Genomic DNA, 22,641 nt, shown 5'->3' with positions numbered 1-22,641 from the left:
ACTTATTACTTCTAATCAGAGCCAATATTAAGTTTTCTTGAAATCTATTCGGCAAATATAATTAGTTTGTTAAGAATTAGACAAATTCTTAGAACCTGAGCAAAAGGAAGACACATTATTTGCCAAAATATTATAAAAATGGATTCTAGCATAGCTGTTCCCCTCTGCAATATCTTGAGCTGGGCCTCAGTATTTCACATTGATTTCAGCACTATTGTCTTCATAGCTCCTATTAGAATTGTCTGTTGAGCCCCATGTACAGCATTTACCTACTTTCCACATTACTCAAAAAATAAAAAATAAAAAATAAAAAGAAAGGAAGGAAAAAAAATCATAGCCATACTTTTACAGCAATAGACCACTTCCAGGTACCTTTTCTATCGCTATGACAAAACACCATTACCAAGGAAATTTATAAAAAAGTTTGTTTTGATTTCATGATTACAGAAGATTAGAGTATATGCTTATCATAATAAAGAGTATAGAATTAGGCAGACAGTCATGGTGTTAGAGCAGTGGCTAAGAACCTAAATACTTATGGGTAAATAAGAGGTGGGGAGATTTACTGATAATGACATGGGCTTTTAAAACTTCCAAAACTATCTCCAGTGCACCTTATCCAAAAAGGGAACACCTCTTATCTCTCGCCAAAAAGTTCCACCAACTATGGACTAAGCATTCAAATATCTGAACATATGAGGTCATTTTCATTAAAATCAGAACACCTTTGAACCATTATAATGACCAATATTTCAAGATATTATGAAAAGTATAAGTGTCACTCACATCTTGTTGGTAAACCACATCTGTCTAATTTAATTTAAAGTATAATCAATAAAAGATAAATAATATCAAGTGCTAGAAAACTGGGAAACTTCTCATATAGAGTGATATCATAGACCTTAGAAGATAATCTTCTACCATGCTTTTGTTATTCCAGGAATAATCCTTGTTACATTCCCAGTCTTATTTTTATACCTGCCAATAAAAAAGCCATTACCTCTCACTAAGAAACTTCTTTTCTCAGCAAACCATCACAGAAAACCACAACTAGACAGAGCAGAGAACAAAAGCTCTAATGTATAACTCTACATCACAGGTTTTGAATCAAATGGCTCATTGAATATTTTGGAAGGGAGTTGTAAGATTCTTAATACCAAGATGTACTCTATGAAATAGTCTCTCATGGTGTCATGGGTATTCTTGGTTATTAACTTGACTACATTTGGAATTAGCTAAAAGAAAAAAGTAAGAGCTTGAATACTATCATGTGGTCTGTGAAATATTCTCTCATAGTGTTATGGCTATTCTTCATTGTCAACGTAACTACATCTGGAACTAAGGAAAACCAAAATACAGGACACACATGTCATGGATTTTTGTTTAATTTGAAGAAAGTCTGTTTATAATTGGGGTCTATGAAATAGAAAGGGACACCTTTATTCCAGATTTGTTGAAATGAAAAAAAAAAAAAACAAAAAAAACAAAAAACAAAAAACCCCCCAACTTCTATTTTGGGCCATGCTTTTCTTGTAAGATTATATAAGAACATGGAAGAAGGCAGATTTTGCTCTATGTCTTCTTACTCTCATCTCTTTTGCAAGTCTATGCTTTCATTGGTATTACAGACTACTTCTTTGAGAGTCCAGCAGATAGTGAAGACCACCTAAGACATCCAACTTTTTAGACTGAACAATTGCTAGATTCCTGAGGTTCCAAACTTAGCCATCCATTGCTAGATTAGCTAGGCCACAGCCTGTAATAAATCACACACACACACACACACACACACACACACACACACACACACACACACAGAGTTGAGAGTTTTTCAATATGACTTGCTACCATAGATAAATTTAATTAATACACATAGAAATGGTTGCATAAACCATACCTAAACTGTAGCACTATCAGTAGGCATACTAAAACCAAATGAGGAAAAAGATCATGTGTTCCCTCCACTAAAGAGATACAGACTATTAATGACAGCTAAAAGAAGGAAATTTAACCTCTCCCAGAGAAGAGCTCCATAATTTGCTATATTTTACAAAGTGGTCAGACATGAAGCCAAATATACACAAACAAACGCAAATCAGATGTAATAAGTTCTACTTATATATTTATGTATATAGGTGTCTATAAAATTTGTGAGTGTGGGCATGTGGAAGAAACTGTAAGGAGGGACTTTAGAAAGTGATGAACAGAAGAAAAACTATGAAGGAAGCAATATAATTATATTTTTAATTAAACATACAAAAACAACAAAAGAAAAATCAATTAAAAAAGAAAAAACTGATTATTTATAATGGAATAAATATGAATGTACTACCATTTGTTGAAGATGCTTTCCTTTTTCTAGTGTATGGTTTAGGCATCTTTATCAAAAATTGAGTTTCCATATGTGTGTGATCTATTTCTGGATCTTTTATTCGATTCCATTGATCAGATTGTCTGCTTGTATGCAAAAAACATTTGGTTTTTGTTACTATTGTTCTGTAACAGCTTGAAATCAGGGATGGTAAAACTATATATGGCAAATGTAGTAAGGCTACTTGTAAATTATGATGTCCCTTGGAAATGTAGTCTTTTAAAAAATATGCTGTATAGTTCCAATGGGTTCAAGAATAGATACTTTCTTATGGACATTCTTTGTAAAATAGAAATTCCACAATTATTTTCAGCTGAAAGTCATGTCTTAAGAGTTTTAAACTTCAAGTATTCCAACTCATGTCAATTATATATGTCCTTTTCCCCCAACTTACCTGGAAAGAGGGACCTCAAATGAGAAAATGTGTACACAAGATTTTTTATAGAGAAACCTCTGGGGCATTCTTTGATGATTGATATAAGAGGGTCCACATGAATGTGGGTGGTAGCCCTTTTGGGATGAAGCTATGAGCAAGAAAAGTGGTCTTTATCGGGAAACAACACACCAATTGGTTTTAAGGCCAAATAGTCAGACCTGAAGACATATACATATAGAAGTAAAATCATACTGGCTCAACAGGAATAAACTACTGATGAAAATAGGTCCTGAGGGATCTAAGATGGCAGTACCAATCACACAGTGTGTCTGATTAACCAGACAGCAGTGAAAGCTCAGTGACCTGATGGCCAAACTGAGAACTATAAAATACCAGTACTGGTGTTTCTTAAGAGAGAGGGGACCACACTGTGTGGAACAGAGTTGGATCTTGCCTTGGCCCACCCAGATATTCATAGAAAAGTCCCTGGGTCCTCATAGGCAGGTGCTTAGCCTCCAAAGTCTAGCAACTTGCCTTCATGCATGCAGAACCTGTGCTCTGTGTATCAGACTGAACTGTGGTACATCCTGAAACTGAAAATCCTCTATAAGGCAAAGGACACTGTCAAATAAAACAAACAACAGCATACATACTGAGAAAAGATCTTCACCAATCTTACATCTGACAAAGGGTTAATTGTCAAATATATAAAGAACTAAAGAAATTAAACACCACCAAACCAAATAATCCAATTAAAAATGGGTTACAGAGCTAAACAGAGAATTCTCAATAAATGAATAATTAATGAATAACTAGAAACAGTTAAATAAATGTTCCACTTCATTATTCATCAGACAGCTGCAAATCAAAATGACTCAGAGAGTCCATCTTATACCTACCAGAATGGCTAATAACAAAAACTCAAGTCAGAGAACATGCTGGTGAGTCTGTGGAGAAAGGGGAACACTCCTCCATTGCTGGTGGCAGTGCAAACTTGAACAACCACTTTGGATATAAACCTTGCACTTTCTCGTAAAATTAGGAATAGTGCTACAGAAAAAAACCAGATATACCATTCCTAGACATATACCTGAAAGATGTTCCAACCTACATCAAAAACACTTGCTCAACTATATTCTTAGCAGCTTTATTTGCTATAGCCTGAATCTGGAAACAACCTAGGTTTTCCTCAGCCAAAATCTGAATAAAGAAATTGTGGTATATTTACACAATGGAATATTAGTCAATTATTAAATTCATAGGCAAGTGCATAGAACTCAAAACCATAATTCTGAGTGAGATAACCTAGCCCTAGAAAGACACGCATGGTATATACTAAGTTATAAGTGAATATTAGCCCAACATAAAAATCCACTGAGAGAATCCACCCACAGAGGAATTGGTACAGACTTTGGGACATTCTGCTGTACTTTTTGTGGAGCCTTGATAGTTGTATGGGAGAGTGGGAGGATGCAAGGACCTAGAGGGTTCAGGAGCCTCACAGGGAGACGATAAATGCTGGTATATCTTGACCCAAGGGGCCCTGAACACTCTGACGCATCAACCAAGGACAATTCATGCAAAGATCCTATACCCTCTATTCAGATAGAGCCAATTGACAGCTCATTCTTCACCCTGTGTCTGTAAGAGAGGACAAAGGGAATGTCTCTTACATGAATTCTGCTGTCCCTAATTTGATCATTCCCCCTTGGAGCAGAGAAACTGCAGGTACACAGAGGAAGAGAATGCAGGTTACCCTGATGTGACCACATAGAATGTGATCAGATGGTGGGGAAGGGCTCCCCACCTAGTCAGAGTTCAAGGGGAATGGAATAGGGTGGAAGAAGGGGAGGGGTTGGCAACAGGAAGATATGAACCAAGAACAAGAGGATAAAAATCAGGATGCTATATGAATAAATTATAATATATAGAAATTAAAAATCATGAATTTGAAAGACAGTGGGAAGGGGTATGTGTGAGATCTTAGTGGTAGGAAACACATTAAATTAAAATCTCAAAAATAAATAAAAAATTAAAAAAGAAAAGAAAAATATAAGAAAGAAAGCAAGCTGAGAAAGCTTGTGATAGCAAGCCAGTAAACATCATTCCTTCTAGTTTGCTATTTCAGTTCCTCCTCTTAGTTTCCTGCCATGATCTTCTTCCATGGCTTCGCTAAATGTACTGTGATCTGGGAGCATAAACCAAGCAATTCATTTTCCCCAAGTTGCTTTTATTCATGATATTTATCACAGCACAGAATAAAAGAAACTCCTTTGGTTTTGTCATGGAATGAGAACCTTGGCTTGTCTTTATTTTAAGAGACTAACTCCATATAGATGTTCAAGATACAATTCATTTTTTTCTGAAAGGTTCTCCTTGTGGATAACAGATTTTACTCCTACTTCACTTTTGTGTTATCAGAAAAGCAACTTTTTCCAAAATAATCATGATCTCTTTTCATATATTTTAGTGTTTTTCAAGTAGATAAGTTTTTTTTTACTAAAGAAAAGGGAACTTTTCTATAACAAGTATGTGCTCTTTGTTGTCCTTGTATTATGTACTCTAATACATAAAAACATAGAAGTCATATCATCTGGAAAAATAAGGACACAATGCAGAGATCAACAGATTGTGGGCAGCCAGCTCCAAAAGATATATCTACATGAAAGCTTCTGAATCTATGGCTCAGGAAAAGCATGGAAGAGAGGGCAGAGTGATTATTAGAGCCAGAATACTATGATATCTATTGTTAAACAGTCTCAAATACAAACTACTACTAGACAACTCTGGAACAATGACAATTTCAATAGTTATGTTAACATGGAATGCAGAAAAAAAATTCACAGTGAACAATAACTGGAAAAAAATCTATATGCAACTAGTAACAGCTGAAAAAGGGAGAATTAGCCACTTCTTCACAGGTTAATTAAAATGATGAGCCTCTAATTGCTTATCTAGCACAAAGTGGTAAGATATGAATCTATATACACACAAATTGCAAAATGTACTCAGTGATTTATATTTATGTACATATACACATATATACAACATCAATAGTCTAAAATTTGGCTAGCAATTTGAGAGTGAGGACCATCCAAAGGGTTAGAGGGATTGTAACTAGAAGGGGTTAGAGTGAAAAAAGAAAATGGAGGAAAGTGATATAGTTTTTTAATTAAAATAATTTTAGCTGGGGAAATAAAATTAGACAATGGTATATTTGGACTGGGAGGTGAAGGAAAGAGTATCTACATTCTATAAAAGCCTAAAAAAAATCTTCTATTTGAGGGGTTGACAAATGAATCGAGAAGTTTAACTAATAGTATGAACTGTCAAATAATTAACAAAAGATAATAAATATATTTTTAGATAATTTTATAAAGCCCAAAGGCCCTTTAACACAAATAAGCTGGTTTTGCACAAAATACAGTAACATCTGCAGTGTACGTAGGTACAATCTAGTGTTATGTACTGAAACAGAAGTTTTTCGTGTCATTTGGTTCATTTAAGGCTAATGCTAAGAGTTTTGTTAGAGTAAATGAGCAGAAAATATTCCATGAAGCACATAGAAATGTGGCAAAGGCAAGTGGTTGGTGTGTTAGTGCTGATGACATGTATTATAAGAAGCTTTTTGAATGATTTGAGTAAGAAATGCAGTGATGGAATTATGTTTTAAATAGAGCTTACTGATTTCTGGATTTGTGAAGAATGGGTTTCAGTATAAGATTATACAAGTGTGAGGGATAAAAGTAGATATTGTAAAAGCAACTGGAAACTTTTGTAGCTTTTTAAATTAAAGGTGTGGTTTACATGTCCTATTTGGGTAGCAATAAGGACCCACTGAAATGGTCTCATGAGGAAGTGCTGTGAACAACAGTAACATCAATACTAGTATACGTCATGAAATTTCTATATAAACATTATCCATCCATTTCATTTTTTAGGACTCATTCTTTAACTTTACTGATATATCAAGTTAAACAATGTTAATTATATGAAATTCTTTTACAACTTTTAGTGACATTGGCCTACTGAACTTTCCCAACTTGGCATTTATTGTAGGAAATCCAGTGCCCTTATTCTTTGAGACTGTGATGAATGTTATTAATCCTGTTCTCCAGTTGGTGACATCATAAGCATGAACATGTAGGCTGCTGTAAATGGACTTGATAGGCTATAAGAAATATATAAATAAAATATAAGTATATGAGTTTGGAAGGGTCAAATTTCAGGGCCATATATAGCAGTAATTTGAAGGGGGAAATGGAAAGCATATGTGACTACATATAAAATTCTCAAGCAAATTTGTCTATTAAGAACATGATTATGCTTCTTTGTCTTGCAAAGAATTAAGTATTGGCTAGTTAAGCCTGCAAGATAGAATGTTGCCACTGTTTTGTTTTCTATTCTTATTTTATTAGCATATTAATTATATATTAATTATTTATAGCAATGGATTTTCCTAAGTAATTTTCATGGACATACACTGATGAAATATTATACTCTCATGTGGCCCACAAATGCACACTACCGGTCTCTTCTCCTTAATTTTCTTCCTTATTAGTTTGTGTGTTTTTTTGCGTTATCTAATTTCATTAGGGTTGTCTACAAGAAAGTGGGTACCTTACAATTAAAGAAAATGTCCCAAGAAAAATATGCATGAAGAAAGCTGCTCTAATTTTGCATAGTTAATTAAATAACAATCCCAGTGCCTGGTATGGACCAACCCCCTTATAAATTGTTGATTATGGAAGACCCAGAAGTCCTTCAAAACAATGGTGATAATCATCACTGGTATTGGTTTCTAACCACCGCTACATAGTAAGATCATCTTGCTGTTGACACCACACACTTTATTAGAAAGGCATAGAAAAAAAAAAAACAACCTAGAACTTGTTGAAAAGCTTCCTCACAGATGGCTAGCTCATATAAATATAAAAGTTTTTATGAAGATTGTTGATGGAGAGCTGGCATCAATAGTCATCAATCCTAAGCTGTTGACTCTGTGTTCAGCAGCTCCAACAAGGATATGTAATCACATTGGCACAATAGTGATATATTGAAATTGGGGTAACCAAAAATTTCTAGTTATATCCAGTCATTGCTCCGTAGAAGGGAATTGGTATATAGTACTATAAGTAGAGTGAGAGGGCTGACTTTTCGTAAGCCAGCCTCACTTCATAACATGCTCCATTTGGCCCAGCCTGAAAAGGCCTAAGTTTGGTCTCTTGAAATTTGAAACTGCTGTTCCTGGAAAAGAGAAAAAACACCCACAGGTCACAAGCCACCAATCAGCTTTGAATATGACATGTGGCTGGACCCAGATGGAGGTAATGAATAACAAACAGCTTTGGAAAGTCTCCAAGCCAATCTTGATTAACACCGTGTCCTGCCCACCAATCAAAGTAAAAATTACCTAACAATTCCTGGAATTCTCTCTGTCTATACATTGGACATGTGATCGTGCTTTGGGGTCTTTAACATTTTGTTAAGGAGGCGGTACCCACATGCTTGATACCTTTGCAGAGTGAACGCTCTTTGTGTTTGCGTACTACCTGAGACTGGAGTCTTTCTTTACCAAATCTCGGATACTAACAGTCAAAATCTTGTGGCTGGGAGGTCGTAGGCTAGTCCTAGTATGTAACTTACTGTTGTCCTTTTGTTAAATAGACATGATATGACTATAATATTGCTTTCTAAATACTGTATTTATAGCCCTATATCAAGGAAGCTCTCAGTTGTTAATGCTATTTTTATATTATTGTGTTTGTTTCTGTTTCTTACCATGACTAGCATTAATATAATTGAGACTCATATTATATTATAATATTATATTATATTAACAAGCTTTACACACAACTAAGCTGTAATCACTCTATTCTTAACCTGTAAGCTGATCAGCATTCTTTCTAAGATAAATCCTCAAGACACTTACACATTCTGGCTTACCTGCTCAGGTGCTCTCTCCTGATGTCTCCTGAACATCTGCTCTTGCCTGAATCCCCTACTTCCTCTTCTACGTTTTCCTGCCCCAGCTTGCAAGAAGTCACACCTATTCTCTTCTCTGCTGAGTGAATGCCTTCAAGCTGCTATATTGGCATATCAGAAGACAATTGAGAATCAGTGTTTATACAACACTGAGACAGAAGATTCTCAGATTAAGGATTGAAGCCAGATACGAGGATACAGAAATTAGCACTTGATTTAAAAAATAACCTTATGCCTACAGTGTGGGAAGCTGAAGCTCCTGGCAACCTGCCAGGCAAGATGACTTGCAATTCTGCTCCTGGCTGGTAAACAAGTCCTTATTTGGGTTGTGAGCCAAGCTTTGCTCTGATGTATGCACCCCGCCTTGTTGGGAACCAATTGGAGCTACCGACCTAAGAGCTGCTGATTGGGTGAGGCAGAGGATATAAGAGGGGCTCTGGGGTGCAGGAGAAGAAGCTTGCTGAAAAAGGTTCCTGAATAAACCGCCTGGAGAAGAACGCTTGGGTCCTGTCCTTATTATCCGCTGGTCGGAAGGGTCACGACACTACAGTCAACTATAGTCAGAGAGGCTTGCTTTGGTTGTGGTCAGTGGTAACTAAAGAACCTCACAACTGGTCAACATACTGAGAATAAATGACTGGGGAATGGGCATCTTCAATATTTTCACAGTAAATAGTATTTTGATTTTATAGTTGTCAATTCTGAGAATGTGCCTTAACATAAATACATAATACAAAATGAGAGAAATACTTTTTTATCATTTCATGACTGTTTAGAAATTGTGCCTTAATTATAATCCAAAAGATTTAAGTATTCTTTTTATAATTATTTATGAAACCCAAGTCATCAACTGAAATAATTTTGAAAACAAAACATTTTAATAAAATAAATTTCAAAGATATGTTAATTGGACACTTAAACACATATGTAATGAGCAACAGCAAACTGACATGTAAAATTTATTTATAAATAAGTTGCAAACATGTAGTAATACTAACTAAATAAGAAGCATACATAAAGTTGAGGAGTGGCAGGATAGAACACAGAAATTGTTGGAGGGAGATAAAGAGAGGAATGATGTTAATATAGAACTCATGAAATTCTCAAAAATGAAATATAAATAAAAATAAAATTTAAAAAGAAAAAGAACACCCAGTGATAAAAATGTATAGTTTCACTTTGGATGAGTGTGCTGTCATGAAGGACCCAGTTTTCTTATTTGTTTTAATCTTAAACTACCACAAATTAAACTCACCTGAGTAAAGAGCATATTCTTATGGAAATAGCTAACCTGATTGTGGTCAGCACCTCTGGAAACAGACCAAATTTTAAAAGTATGACATAAAAAGATTATGTTTTATCTTTCTATTTGCATCAGATTGAGACTAATAATAAACTCCACGTTGTGGTTTGAATAACTACTGGTTGTCATCCCAAAGCGAGTAAGGGCTATTCTGGATGTTGCAACATTCGGCCTCAAAGATCTAGCACTTACTGGGTTTCCAGGTTTTCTAGTGTGATTTAGTCATTACTATTTTAAATAAGTTGTGATTTTCATTCCCTTGCTTGTCGAGAAGCCTAACTAAGTCACCCAGGGATGGCTCATCAAAACAAAGTAGATGAACTCAGAACTTCATTAGAATGGATTTCTCCACAGATGTACACAGGAAACAGACAGAGAAGACACTGTTTGAGGTTGATAAGTACTGTCACTGGAACCAAATCTGGTGTCACTTTTGTTAAACAAACTGCCCTTAAATGTCATAAAGTGATGCGTCATTTTTGAGGGATGAGAAGCAAAAAATTTTATAGGATTTTCTTGACTGAAATAGCTATAATATACTTGTTATTCAAGGGCTCAAGACTTGAAGGTAATGTATAATATCTTTCCAAAATAGTTCAAATTCTTGTATCTTACCAGCAGTCTGAAGTAGTTTTACAAGGCCCCAAATAATCATAATACATTCAATGAACTCTTCTGGTAGCAATGAGAAACAGAAGTCAACTTCCTTATGCTGAAGATCATGTACCCCTCATGGTGATCCATAGTGAGTTAAAGTATGTAAAAAAAAAATGGCAATGATAATGATGTTCTTCAGCATCAATTCCCTCTGCTCTGTCAATATATCCTAAATAATTTCTGCCACTCATATATTTTCAGCTATAATATCTACAAATCAGTTTTGCAGATATTGGGCAAACACAATCAACTTCCAGAACCCCAGACATCATTAGTTTCTGGAGCAATTACACTAACAGAATACAATATGTATACAATAAGGTCAAATACTTCTCCCTATGTTGGTGGTTGATTTTATCTGGGAAAATGTTCCTGCTATTATGAATCAGCAAGGAAAATTAGTTATAAGAGCAAGAGAGAGAGAGAGAGAGAGAGAGAGAGAGAGAGCAAAAGAGAAACTGATAAAAATGTGAATGGCTTTTGTGGTTCCCATTAAGTGGACCAATATACTACTAGAAGAAACAAGGGAACAGGATATTTTGCCTGCTCTCTGCTGGTACCAGAAGCAGTAGCACCAGGGACAACAGTAATGTAAGTAGGAAGAGCATCAGAGGAGAATTTCAGCAGGGAAGAAGAAGCTACTTTCCTGTGAATCTTCTTACAACTACCTGCTGATATTTGTTAGTCACTCTGGAAGAAAACCACAGAACCTTGTGTTTCTGTTAATTTCAATATAATAAAATTGACAACTGAGGTTAGCTATCTCAATAAGTAAACAAATTATATAGATGAATGAAGAATGTATGCTTTAAATAAAATAGAGTAATAGCAATATTAACTTATTTTAACTTGCCTATATCAGATATTTATAACTATATCTTTTAAAATTATGAATGTAAACATTTTTATTTATTTATTTTACCTTCTTGATTATTCTGACACATGTACTGTACTTTATATATAAATATATAATAAATGATCATATATAATTTCTGTAGAGTTTTGTTCAATACAATTTGATCATATTCATGTCCCTTTTCTTCAAAATTTCCCAAATCCAACCCTTTCCTACCTACCTATATTTGTGTCTTTTTTTCTTAACTCATAAAGAAAATTTATGCTACCAAATATTCTTGGGTATGGGGTCTTCCAATGGAGCATAATATATGTGACAATAGAAAGAAAGGTAATACTTTTTGTGTCACATTTTTTTCTTTTGAATGTTTTTATATAAGAAAAATATTTTTATTTATTTTTAATACTCTAAATCATTAGGTTAATAGGTAGTATATTTAAATGTTACTTTAAAATATGAAATAAAAAGAGGAATTACATTTGTTCAAGTTCAGATAATTATTTCATATTAAAAAGCCTAATTGATCTAATATTTACATCATCATTATACTTGGATGAAAAAGATTAACTAATAGCTTCATTTTATAAATCAATTTACTCATTATTAGGCTTACTCTATGCTAAAAACTAGTTTTGTTTTAGAAGTCAATAAATTGTATACTTAAATACTTAACATATAAAAGTTTCATAGCACTGAAAATATGAGAAAAGCCATGTAGGAACAGAAAATGCCTGTGGTCACATACTATTTGCAAAATGGTCGAGACCATTTTTCTTTACTGTTCATAATATAATATTTTAAGCTAAATCAAGTTTCCAGTGAGACAGATTGTGAATAAAGACAATGATGATTTAGAAATGCTATAAAATACTAAGATAGTAGAGTAACTAGAAATAAAGATAAAGAAGAACATTTCTCCTAAATATGTCTGTTAAAGGATGATAGAAGTAGGCATCAGCAAAAATATGTGAGAGGTGTTGTGGTTTGGTCTGGTTGCTATCCAAATGAGCAGGGTCATATACCTCAAAGTGTAACCTTGCCTAAAGACTTATTCTTGTTTGACCATTAGAAAGCCAACACACCAGTGAAAGGCAAATGGGATACATATGGCTAAGGTTCTTAGGCTGGTCAGAGAGAGATTTTTTGGGGGAAATAGAAGTTTTGGAGACGGGAAAATGATGAGCAGGAGGAAAAAGGTTGTGCCATGGCTTAGATGGAGAAGAAGCACATGTCTAGCAAGAATGGAGGATTTGGCCCAGATTATGAATATTAGCAGGAATTTGGGATTGTGGATGGGAGGTAGCATGATAAAATATTTATAAGCAGATGGCTTGGGATTATGGCAGGGTATGGGATCTGCCCCAATATGGGAAGTAGTTTAGGGGATTAATATCTGCCTTGTCCCAGGTGGACCAAGGCTATTATAAAATTTAACAGCTGTCAATGTTTTTATTGTCTGATAGTGGGTTATAAAATACTGCTGTAGTAATAATCAAGCTAATAACAAACATTTATTAGGCCACACTTCTAAATTAACCACAACAAAAAAGTATTTTTTCTCTACAAAGTACAACAACATGTTGTGTTTGAATATGGCTACCATTAGGAATCAAATCAGTGGAGAAACTTATGGCAACACAATGGAGCAAAAGACACAATAAAGAACAATTGTAGATGATGGATCTGAGAAAACTTTGGTATGTGAGACATCTGTAGATGAATTACAGAAAAAGTCAGGACATAATTAAAACAGCATCATGGTGTGTGCATTGATAACAAACACATGGAAACATTCATCACTGAGGTAAGACACAGTTAGCATACTAAAAGAACTGTTATTGTTTTACTCCAGGACCTCAACTACCATCCTTCTAAAACTAATTTGCACCGCAGACCAGATAAACAAAACAATTATGTATTTACCCACATTGTAGATTCTTGTTCTGTTTCTACTTAAAGCATGCTCACATATCATACTTTTATGCTAAACTTACATGTAGCTATGCCCCAAACAGCAGACCACTGTTGATGTTGACCTACCCTTATTCTGGAACTATAGGTACATCAATAGTATTAAATACAGCTTTAAAGGTGCAAAATAAAAATTAATGTCTCTGACTTATGATCTACTAAAGGTGGCCTAGTCTACTCATAAGACATAAGAAATACTATAGCTCCACATGTAACTACACTCCATACTTTACCTACATTGATGCAGTAATCATAACTCCATCTCAGTCACCAAAGTGGTCATTTCTATACACTAGTTCACACATTTGTGTCAAGAACTCTCTAACTTTGTGGTGATGCTGCAGACCTTGCAACATGGTTATTTCACAAATGACTCCATTTCACAAACTGTTACCATAAAAGCAGGGAAGATAAATATATACCATATATTGTTGTCCAAGCATATGTTCTTCAGACAAAACTCTATGGTGCCTTTCTAGGTGGTATATATATATCAGTGCCACTGCTTCTTGGATATACTGTATGCTAGAAATAAAACTAAGATAATTCCATTTGCCCTTGACTTCCAGAGGACAAAAATGAGATTGAAGAAGACCTAGGAACCCTCAACATCACTATAAAAACTCACATCATCAGTCCTTGTGGTTTGAAAGAACTTCCCCATAAGGCTCATAAGAAGTGGCACTATTTGAAAGTATTAGCATATGTGGCCTCTTTGGAGCAGGTGTGGCCTTACTGGAAGAAAACCTGCCCCTGCGGTGATCTTTGAGGTTTCAAGTGCTCAAGCCAGATGCTCTTTTCCTTCTTCCTGTGGATTCAGATGTAGAATTCTTACACCATATCTGCTTGCTTGCTACCATGTTACCTACAATGAGAATAATGGACTAAACCTCTGAAACAGTAAGCCAGACCCAATTAACTACTTTATTTCATAAGAGTTGCCAAGGTCATTGTGCCTCCTCAGAACAATAAAAACCCTAACTAAGACAGTCATTAAAGATCCCAGCAATTATTTTGTAACACTGACATCAACTTAAAGAGCCTCAGAGAGTATGGTAGTGTACCCTCATTGCAGCTAGATTTGGTATACCTCAGACCTGTATATTCTTGCATTCATCCACAGGAAAAAATTCTCAACCAAAACCAGTGTAAAGTATGGAAGAAAGAACTAATGGTTTTACGAAAAATGTAGATGTAGTAAAATATTATTAGCTTTTATCAGACCCTTGATTTCACTAGTTCTGAACAGGTGGCTAAGTTTCAAATACCACACATGATTCACGTTCCATTTAGTTGGCCTTAATTCTAAGTAAACATCTCTTGGTTACTGTCCAAGTTTGGGATCTACTCCAGTAGTTTTAGGGAAACTTGCCATATTAGTCATGGGTTTGGTTTATATGTGTCACCAATCAACAGGATTATTTATTGAATCTATCTTTTGGCAAATTTCTTAGCACTTTCTGGTAAAGCTAGACAACAGAAAGGAGACTTTTGGCTTGTAACCAATCATTATAGGTACAGATACATTTAGCCCCCAACCTTCATCAAAGAAGCTTTAATTTATAACAAATCTATACTGTTACAGAAAGCAAACAGGTCATAATTCAAAGACCAACCTATCATGGGAAGCATAGCCAAAAAGATGTATGTAACATTCATATCATCCATTTAATGTCTAAGGAACATATTTGAAGAGTGAATGAAAAGATTGTATGAGTAGAAGACCAGGATTTCTTCTGTCAGATTGTGCCTCTTAAAAATGACAAAGAAGCTTCATTCATTATACTTATACAGGATCTGAACTCTGAAAATATAAATTCGCATGATAATGTAGGATGGAGAAATCTCAAGGAAACCAACTTTTAGACAAAGAAGTAGCATAAATTAATGACTGCTTAGAAAGGGACAATTAGCCTTTCAAAGGATTACCTCTTAATTAATAGCCAATAAAAAGTGGTCTGCCTTGAAATCATACCAACTTGAACCATACCAAATGGACTTGTATAAGCAATTTGTAAAATACAGGCTGTATTTATATATTTATGTATTTCTACACATGTATACACAGGTATAAAATATCAGAGACAATTACTTTGAGAAGGAAAGTTAAAGATATGGGAGATGTTAGGGACAGGGGCTGTGAGAGTGGTTGAAGGAACAACAGGAATGGGGAAAGTAATGTAATTATATATAACCAACAATTTTAATAAAAACTTAGTAAAATACTAAGTCTTATAAATCCCAATGTAAATTCAAGGAAGAATGAAACATAAAAGTGAAGTATCACATTTTTAAAAAGTAATAATTTTTTGAAACTAATTCTAAGAACTAAATACTAGAATTTGTCTAACCAACAACACAAAGTAGTTGTTTTGTGGAAGCCCAGAAAACATCTTTTAAAAAGGAAACATGGGCTTCAAATCAGATTTGAGTATAATACTGAGTAACTGAAGAAGCCAGGGGAATAGAAAGTGGTAATGTGAGGAGATGGGGGAGGAGTCCTTACAAAGGGGATGTAGTAGAACATAAGCACTATGAAAAAGAAAAGGGTAAAAATGATTGGACCTTGGCTAGGGAGGTAAGAAGAGGATAGTACCAAAGGATAATGGAATAATAGAAAGAAAGCTGAGTCAATAAAATCAAGAACCTCTATAAAATACAAAGAGATCTAGACATGTAGTGATGAAGTTTGCAACTGAACAATCAATAGAATTGGTGTTAGTTTGTTTGGGTTTTGACTTCCAGATTCAGTTACATGGATTCAGTTGGGATGCAAAATATTTAAATCTAAATTTTCAAAAATAATAATTCATTATTTTGAAAGCAGTGACCATTCTCAGTGCTACCATGTTGGAGGGATGGTCTGATTATTTTGATGCTAATTACTGCTTGCTGTCTCTGTGACCCACCTTTTGACTAATAAAAAGCCATCACCTGGGCAGGGTGGATGAGATAGGTGTGGCTAAGGCTCCCTGGGTAGAGACAGAGGATCATGGGAAGAGGAAGGAGGAAAGAAGGAAAAAGAACTGAGAATCACGAGGAGAGAGAGAGGAAGGTTGCCATGGATTAGATGGAAGAGAGGCACATGGCCAGTGTGGATGAAGATTTGGCCCAAATGAAAAACATTAGCAAGTATTTGGGTTTTTGGATGGGATGTAGCTTGATAGAAGTTATTAGAAGTAGATGGCATGGGATTGGGGCAGGTATAGGATATCTGCCCCACTATGGGAAGTAGTTCAGCAGATTGATGTCTGCCCTCCCCCAGTGTAACTAAGGCTATTTAAAAATATAAAAGGTGTCAGTGCCTTAATTGATTGATAGCTGGGCATACTGATAATGCAGATAATACTGATATTTAAAAACAACACTACCATGCATTATTTTATTATTTCTTATACATCAATCATCATTTTTTGCACATTATCACATTACATGGAACACCAATCTGAAAGTCACTTGTGTGACTCAAGCTTTAATTTGTCAAAGTGCTGAAATTTTTCTGTACAGATAATTTTCATTTTATTTCAAAATGGCCCCCAAAATGTCAGATCAAGGAAGAAATGAATCACTTGGGACAGAATACATTTGGTACTAGAGAGCAAGGCATCAAGGTATGTAGAAATATGAAATTTATTTAGAGTATAGGCTTTGAACTTTTTCAAATCTTTAATTGGAGTTCTTTAATGCTTATACCTCTCTTTCAATCCACCTACCCTAGTTAGTAGCGAAAAGAGATTAAGGGAAAAAGGATAAGTAGGGCTTTTTAGACACAATTCCTTAACTGATTCCTCTTTTTGTAGTCAAGATTTCATCAGACCCTTTAAATAGCAAAGCATCCTGAATCTGGATCAGCAGTCAGATCACAGAACCTGAAAGATTTCTCTGGCATGTTTCTCTCTAGGAAGTTATCAAAGTGGAATCATGAACAGCCAAATGATGTCAAGCAATTCCTAAATCAGAAAAGCCAGCCTCTAATTTTGGGGCTCATATATATATATATATATATATATATATATGAGAGTCTTTAATAGGATGTTTATCAGTTGGGAAAGACCATACTCCTTCAAGAGGCAGTTCCTCTTTCTCTTCTAGTGGACAAACACCATGTGTTCTCTCAAAAGTCTGTTTCATACCCCACATTTGGGATCAAAACAAAAACGTTTATATCTATACATGTCTGCCATCTATTAAAAATAAAGTATATACATTATAATATTTATGGTAAAAGTTATATTTACAAGGTCCAGTCCATCCATATGTGACAATCTTGGAGAAAGTATTCCACTATTTACCCTATCTTAGTGAGGACTATCCTAGTGTTCACAGTTTTTCTAAATCACCTTCTTATCATAACATACATTTCTTAACCTAAAACATGTTTTTAGACCTTAAACAACTAAAGTGTAATTGTAGTAATACTATGGGTATTTAGTCTTCAACCACATCAGAGACATAAGGAGGAAATATTACCTAAGGTATAGGAAGTGCAGGCAAGTATATGTGTAGTATAGATAGGACAGAGACAGTTGACTCCCTGGACCAAAAGTTTTTCTGCATCCAGTCTTCAGCCTACTGGTCCAGAATATCTGACAGATTTTTCTGTCATGTAGGAAATGTAAAGGACTGGTCCACCTAGACTCTGCAACATAGAACAGTCAATATCCCAGTGTCATACTTGCTCACAGTTTGTACTGTCAGTCTGCTATCAGCAGTGGAGATAAGAATAGTTTTTTTTGTCCAATGACTATTTTGCCACTTGTTTCTTTGATGCCTATCATCTTCATTTCAGTAGATTGGAGGTGCTGCTAAAAGTAGATTTGTCTCTCTGTCAGAAAAAGCCTTTATTATTAACATACCATATTCTGTAGATATCTGAAGAGTTTGAAACTATCTACTTACTATAGTACATAATCATATCTGTATTTCTATCTATTTTCTATCTCAGTGTATCTAAATAGGCAAACACTGTTTTTTTCTAGCTATGCACTATCTTGAAAACATATACATGCGACCAAATAGTTTATTTCTATAATTAACTAAACTAGTATCTAACAAGCCTGCAAGTAAGAGTTATAGGTGACTAACTACTAACTTGCATTTCCAGCCACCTGAACATTTTGTAATAGTTATCTTTCAGAAAACTAGAACTTTAAATCACATTATCAAATGAGTTGTGTTTATACAATATGTGCAATAATTGAATTAGTTCTTTCTATATACTGTATTCATTTGCTTTTCAGGTATTTATTAATTTCTCCCAAATAGTTACTACAAGCTCTTTGCAAATCTTCATTGATTACACACATTTACATAATCCTACTAACAATTGACAAAGTCTTATTCTACCTTTTATAATTAATTAAGAAATTTATTCTATGCATATCTCCAATTTTTTACTTTATGTGCTAAGAAAATACATTCCATGATATTATCTTCCCTTTGCACAATGAACCCAGTAGAAGAATGAGTTGAAGGCTAATTAACCAAAATACAATCATGTTTAGGATCAATTCTATCCATATATGCATCTTGTAGCCTTTGTTCTACCAGAATTAAGTCTTTCTCTGCTTCCGACTTTAGATATCTTGGGCTGTTTAAATATGAATCAACTTGTAATGTTTGAAACATATTATTTAACTCATAAGTAGCTAACTCAATTGGAGGCTTCAGCCACATAATATCTCTCATTAATTTTTGAAAATCATTAAGAGTTGACAACTAGTCTCTAGAATTCTGCATATTTTGTGATCAGATTTTTTGTTGAGTTATTTTATAGACCAAGCATGTAATTGACTCTCCTTTTTTATTTTTTCTATGTCAATCTGTAACCCCCTGAGTAGCAGATTTTTTTTTTTGTGTTTCCTTAAATATTGTCTCTAAAGTACCTGCATCAGAATCAACCAACAAACTATCATGCACATAATGGTAAAGGAAATTGCTTAAAAGTACACATTGGTTGAATACTGTATTCATTGATCTTAATTCCATTATCATTCTTCATTTTTCTGATTTCTTTCCACAACAAATAAAGGAGGTTTTCATTGGCTGGTAGACTACTCTATATGTTGAGCCACCATCTGCTCTTGTACCAGTTGTTCAAGGGCTTGCAATTTTTCTCTTGTTATGGGCCACTGCTCTTGCCATAGAAACCTGTTCAATAACCATTTTAGGGGAAAAGCTGTTGGTATGTCAGTGGTGGCCCCTGTTAAAAATTCGGAAACTCATTACTGTGATATCCTGTGATTAGACAATAGGCAAAACTTGTGATTTTTCTTGATTACCCATTTCAATACCTTCCCCTGGAGCATCTACAATATCACCCCTAACTTTCTCATTTGCTGACCCTAGAATTGCAGGTGTATTAATTTGAGTGCCTCGTTGTTGTAAAAGATGCCTTCCCTATAAATTTATGGACATGTCAACTACATAAGGTTTAAACCTCCCTATTTGACCATCTGAATCCACACAGTTAATCCATTGTATATTTTTCTTATTCATAATTTACCAATTCCTCTAAACTGTGTGTAAAAATTCTGAAATTGACAATCTGGATTCTAAGACTTTTGAGAAAGAATCCTGACATCTGCTTCTGTATCTACCAATCCTTCTACTTCTGCAGTATTTATTTGTAAAATTAATTTGGGTTCTCATCATTAACCATTTTTTGCCATCACATATTTCTTGCAGTACTCCCATAGGCACCTGTTCTATCTACTGGAGCAGCTTTGCCATTCATATAAGGAAATAGTAACAGCTGAACAATTCTCTCCTGAATTAATTTACATCTGCTTTTTTAACATATGCCATGATTTTATATCCTTCCTTATAATCCCCATCCATAATACCTGGATGCAAAAAAAACCCTTGTGAAGTTAATTCACTTCTTTCCAAGATTATTCCTACTGTCCCTAAAGGTAAAGGACCATAAATACCAGTGGTTATTTTGTAACATTCAACCTTTGGAGATAGTGTAAGAAATTTATCTGAGACGAGATCCAAAGCTTCACTGCCTGCAGTAGCATGCACTAAATCATCTATACCTAGTTTTCATCTTCCTGCATGTTTGTTTCCCCCTGGCTGACCAAAGAAACACAGCACATTTTGATTGCCGCAGGTTCTCAAACCAACAGGCCCCCTCCTTTCATTTCCTGATGGCAAGAGATTACCTCATATGTCTCTCTTGTGTTGTCAGTGCTTGGAACAAGGTTTTCTCTTGCCACAATGGGTTCAATAACCTCGAAGACTTGGCATACCACCTGCTATTTTGAAGTCTGAAACTTTCTTACATTTTAAAAAGTTATTTTACATATACATTTATATTATTATACACATATACAATAAGCTACTTACACCAAGAAGAACCAAGAAACATTCAGGAGTTTTATATATATATAATGTTACATTCATAGTGCTTTGGCTATTTCTATTTGGCACCCTTGAAGAAAACATCTTAACTATCTTGGTGAGTCTAAAATCTGAATGTAAATCAATATTTATCATAGCTCTTCTCTATCAACTTAAAACATCTAACTAGACCTAAAAAATCTTAACCCATAAACAACTAAGCTTAATTGTAAAACCAAACTATCTGGTCTTCAACCCCATCAGAGACTTGAGAAAGAATAAAATTAATTACCTGAGTTTACAGGGAGTGTAGTATAGCTGCTTCCCTAATGAGAAGATGACAGAAGTGTTTGCTGCTTGAACAGTCACCCGAAATTATGGAGCTTTTAACTTTACAATTTCTTTGTAAATAGCCAAATTTGCCACAATTAGAGAACTGGGTGTTTTGATATATAAGACTTCTATCTTTGCCTTCTGCTATGATATTGGCTTGATGCTCCTGAAAGTCAATATTACCTGTCTCTCTTATCCATTCATCTAATGGGGCTATTCATGCTTTTAATGGTCTGATTGTTCTCTTACATTCAGTATTTGTATTCTCATGTGCAATGATCAGTGTTAATACATGTCTTGTCTCAGGATCTGGTATGGCTCTATCTGTATCTGAACCTACTCTCTGTAAGAATTCTGTGAAGCCTTCTGCATGACCTTGAATTACCTTAGTAAATGAGGTGGATTTTTACCAGGCTCCTCAAACATGTTTTAAGCTCATATGCTGTATCATAACTTTGTTCAAGTAATACATCCTCCAAACACATTTGTCCTTATAAGTCAGTGTAGTGCCCTTCACCAAGCAATTGATATTTAACATTTATCCCCTTAGTTATATTTCATTGTTATATTTTCATTCCTCTGTTTCTACACCACAATAACCACTATAACTGTTTACCAGCTTCTAACACAGCTGGGACCAATCCTTTCCAATCTTGGAAATATGTCTATGCTGCTTAACCCAGTTACTTAACATTTGTTTAAGGAAAGATGAATGCATTCCATACCATACAATAGACTCTTTAAAATGCTTTAAATTGAGCATATGTACTGGACACCATGCCATCTCATTATAATTCTTACCACCATCTTTGGCAGGCATATATTGCACAAAGATTGGGAAGGCAGATGGTGTCTGTATAGCCCTAGAGAATTTTTCTAGTACCGCATTTACCTCCAAAACCCTTTTAGCCAGTTTAGCTTCCCATTGTTCTGGGTCCTTTATACCTCTCCAGTTTCCCATTCTTCCCTAGCCCCTTTTGAAGGCAGGTACTCTGAACATATGGCACATGGAGCAGGGTGGGGTGGCAAGAACAGAGAAATCACATTTTTAGTTATATCCAAATCTAAACACTTTTTTCACTGTTTATCAGTGGTGCTAATTGCTTCCCAAGCACTTCTATCTCCACCACTAAATAGTCTTGTATTGCCATCTCTGAAATCTTTTCCAGAGCTACAGAATTTAGTGACATTTCCAGTTTTCCTATCTCATTAGTCTTTCTTTCAATCTTTTAAAAATGGAATATAGGAAGAAGATAAAGCAATAACAAAAATCTCCCTCTGGGTACAAGATAAAAAATAACCCTTCAGGAGAAGCTTACATTCTGCTAACATCTGAATCAGTGTGCTTATACATTCAAATCCCACATTTTCCTCTACAGCATTAGAAGTTAAGCTACCCATTATTCTTTCTTTTTTTCTTTTATTAATTTATTCATATTACATCT

Source organism: Acomys russatus, chromosome X, assembly GCF_903995435.1.
Source record: "Acomys russatus chromosome X, mAcoRus1.1, whole genome shotgun sequence".
Lineage (NCBI taxonomy): Eukaryota > Metazoa > Chordata > Mammalia > Rodentia > Muridae > Acomys > Acomys russatus.
This window is presented reverse-complemented; position numbering follows the sequence as displayed.